Source organism: Tamandua tetradactyla, chromosome 20, assembly GCF_023851605.1.
Source record: "Tamandua tetradactyla isolate mTamTet1 chromosome 20, mTamTet1.pri, whole genome shotgun sequence".
NCBI lineage: Eukaryota > Metazoa > Chordata > Mammalia > Pilosa > Myrmecophagidae > Tamandua > Tamandua tetradactyla.
The window spans coordinates 45,783,661-45,787,863 of record NC_135346.1 but is presented as its reverse complement, the minus strand read 5'-3'; the positions used below and the strand labels follow the sequence as shown (position 1 = coordinate 45,787,863).

At 35.2% G+C, this 4,203-nt stretch overlaps 1 non-coding gene across 1 annotated transcript; it reads right to left on the bottom strand.

Moving 5' to 3' along the window:
- Window positions 1-1,218: 1,218 nt before the first annotated feature.
- On the bottom strand, window positions 1,219-1,325 carry LOC143665118 (U6 spliceosomal RNA). The gene has a single exon (XR_013166787.1). It is a non-coding gene; the product is annotated as a U6 spliceosomal RNA (small nuclear RNA).
- Between the last annotated feature and the right edge of the window lie 2,878 nt (window positions 1,326-4,203).

Sequence of the window (4,203 nt, the reverse complement as noted above, 5' to 3'; positions counted from 1 at the left end):
TCAGGAGTCAACAGAAAGAGGTTCCCATTGGTCAAAGATGGGACAATTGAAGCTTCCAGAAGAATAAAAACTAATAATTAATAACCCTTCACATAAATTTGTTTTCTTTCCTGGCTGCTGTGACAAATACCACAGAGTAGGTTGGCTTAAACAACAGGAATTATTGACTCACAGTTTCGGAGGCTCGAAGGCTTGGTTCCTCCCAAGGGTGGTAGTACCCTGGCTGGCCCACCTCTTGAATCCTGGATTTTAGGTCACACGGTGAGATGTTCTTTCTGTAATCTTTAAGGCTCTCGCTGACTTCCAGCTCCTTCCTGGATGCTTCCTCTTTACAAGGCCTCATTAACAGAATTAAGACCTATTCTGATTCAATTGGTCCCAACTGAACAAAATACCATCTTCAAGGTTCTATTCGCCATGGATTCCCATCCAGAGAGATGGGATGAAGGTTTTGTTTGGTTTTGTTTCCACTGGGGTACATAACTCAATCTACCATAACGTTTAATAAGAAGTTCAAAATGCTACTTAAATAGAAAGAAAAAATATTAACCACATTCAGAGGTTCATTAGAAAGCCAATTTATTATTCCAAAACTTGGAAAATAAAAGAAAGTACCAATCATTTCTTCTGCTTTATCGGTACAAAACAATAATAATAAAAAAAAAATCGTGAATTAGAACAACAGCATTTTGCAACCATGGATGAATTCATTAACCTAGCCACTGAGCATCCAAATCTGCTAACATCACAGATAGAGGGTATGTGCCTCCTGTTGAAAGAACAGATCAACACCTGTGGTCTTGAAAACACGATCAAACCTGAGTCAGATTGAAGCTCTGGATTCAGCTGCCAATTTTCAGAAACTAAAGAGGACAGAGGAGTACGCTAACTCCACCATGTGTTTGTAATCAGCCACATACAGAGTATGGGAGAGTATGCAGATCAAATGGCCAGTATTGGCAACTGAAAATATTAAAGGTAGAAAAGGGGGATGGAAGCAGAACCTGTAGAATGTTTAAAAGTGTAAAAGAATTTTCAAACTTTAAATCAGCAAGACTAAATAATACTGTCTTGAGATGTACACTTGAATGATAAAATAATAAATGCAAGGAATTCATCACCATAAAACTCAGGATAATGGTACCTTTTCTTACAGAGACACAAGAAAGGGCTTCTGAGGTAGCTGAAAAGTACTATTATATATATATATATATATATAAATATATAGACCATTTCACCAGTTTGGCTCTCACTTTTGCACAGGGGCCATGCTAATTTTCTCTGTTTCATTCCAATATTAGTATATATGCTGCCAAAGTGTGCACAAAATTACTATTTTTGACCCAACTGTTTGCTTTATGATAATTCATTAAGCTATAGAAAAATTGGCATTTCTATTGCTGTTTCTCAAAAAGTAAGTGTAAATAAACAAGTGTAAAATCTGGAACTTACACACAGTTTTATATTATAGCCTATGATAATAATTTTAAATTTCTGACAATGCCCAGAGAAATATATTACAATTAAAAATAAAATATTTTAAATGTGGTGATTGTCTTTTGAAGTAAGGGAATACCTCCCAGGTGTAAGCAAGTCTTTTTATGTCCCTTCAAGACTTGAAGTAATTTTGGAAAAGCACTCTGTCCCCTGACATCTACTTGCCTTGGAGTTGCTTTATGAGTTTTCCTTTATTGTGCAAATGAGTTGGCATGAAATGCATGCTTCTGCTACTATGATGAACCTCAAGTAGGATGGAAGAAGTAAAAATTAAATGAGCATAGGTTTAAAAGGCTGATGAGACTTTGCTTTGATAATAGGTAGTTCTTCCCTGAATCATCAGGGTTAAAGCTCTTTATTTGCAAGAGGTTATTTCTATTGGTTCTACCCAATTCATTGGATAATTGCTGGCTGCCCATGTCATGTTCTGTTAGACGGGACTTAATTCCTTCCAACTTAATTCTCAGAGTTGGGATTCCTTTATGTTTGATGGTATGTGGTTGTTTCTATGTTTTCAATAAAAGAGCAATATGTGATTTCCAAAAATGTTTAAATACCCATATTTTCTTTTTAAAGTATTCTGAAGGACAAACACATTCCTGAATCATCTATAGGGCAAGCAATGCCCTTTCTTAGTCACTAATGCCCACTCTCAGTGCATTATTTGTTTCAATTCTGATTTCACATATTTAAAATTTTTATTTTTCTCTTTATAGAAAATAACTGCATATAGGGTCTTAATTCAGATTATTTCAAACACTAAACACCTATTTAATGTCTATTATATTTTCCAATTTTTGCTTTGAAAAATGTTACATTCACCTTCTCAACATGAAAAAGTCAGAACAGGTATTCCCCAAAGATCCTTATAGATTGGGACAAGGATTAAAGGAGAAGGAGGAGGTATAACAAATAAAACGTGATTTAACAAACAAGTATAGCTGCTGAGTCATTACATTAATGTTCTTTTAGCCTCCAGAGTTTTGGAGCAGCGAGAAGGAAAAATCTGAGATGGTGGAACGGTAGCCCATGACAAACTCTGGGCTCTGTCCTGTAACTACTTGTTGAAGAGTGCTTTGAAAACTATTAGTTTTTTCTTTCTTTGCTTTGTACATATGTTATGCTATACAATTAAAAAAAGACCCAAAATAGCTAAAGGTATCCTAAAAAAGAAGAGTGAAGTGGGAGAACTATCACTCCCTGATGTTAAAGCTTACCATATAGCCACAGTAGTCAAAGCAGCATAGTATTGGCGCAAAGAAAGAAGTATTGACCAATGAAATAGAATCAAGAGTGCAGAGATAGACCACCAAATTTATAGATATTTGGTCTTCAATAAGTTCCCTAAGTCCACTGAACTGGGACAGAACAGTCATTTCAATAAATGGGCATGGCAGAATTGGATATCAATAGCCAAAAGAATGAAAAAGAACCCCTATTTCACACCCTTTAATTCCAAAAAGGATTAAAGACCTAAATGTAAGATTCGGTACCATGAAACTTCTAGAAGAAAATGTAGAGAAACCTCTTCAAGATCTATTAGTAGGAGGTATCTTCTTAAACCTTATGCCCAAAGCAAGCAGAAGAAAAAATAGACAAATTGGAACTCCTTAAGATCAAGAGCTTCTGTGCCTCAAACGACTTTGTTAAAAAGGTGAAGAGGCAGCCAACTGAATGGGAGAAAATATTTGGAAACCATATATCAGATTAAGCCTTGATATCCTGTGTACATAAAGAAATAATACAGCTCAACAACAAAAGGACCAACAACCAATTACAGAACGGACAGAGGATACAAATAAACACTTTTCTGAAGAGCAAATGAAGATGGCTAAAAAGCACATGAAGCAATGCTCATTTTCACTAGTTATAAGGGAAATGCAAATTTAAGATGACAATGAGATATTACCTCACATCTATAAAAATGGCTGCTAATAAACACACAATCAACTACAAATATTGGAGAGGATATAGAGAAATAGGAACACTTAATCATGGTTGGTAGGAATGTATAATAGTGCAACCACTGTGGAAGACAACTTGACAATTCCTCAGAAAACTAAATATTGATTAGCTCTATGATCTGGCAACACCAATACTCAGTATATACCCAGAAGAGCTGAGGGCAGTGACACAAACAGACATTTATACACCAATGTTCATAGTGGCACTATCACAATTGCCAGTAGATGGAAACAATCCAAGTGTCCACCAGCAGATGAGTGGATAAACAAAATGTGGTACATACATACGATGGAATATTATGCAGCAGTAAGACAAAATGATGTCCCAAAACATATGACAATGTGGATGAATCTTGAGGACATAATGCTGCGTGAAATAAGTCAGTCATGAAAGGACAGACACTGTATGATTTCATTATCCTGACTCTGGTAAAGTGAATCACAAAGGTTACACTATAGAAAAAAAAGCAGACCTAAAGGTACAAAAAAGCTAGAGATGGAGAAAAGGCTACCCAAAAGAGTTGAATTTAAATGCAAGGGGACAGATAGAAGTGATAACAATTTACCGGGTTTATAAGTAACATTCCCATATTAAAGGCGAATATGACTGAAAGAGGATGTATCATGCCATGTACCCCAATGATTAAATTTATGATATAAATAAGTTATTTATTTATAAATATTATATTTATAATATATTGACAAAGAGTCAATAGTAGAGAGCAATAAAGGGAAACTAAAA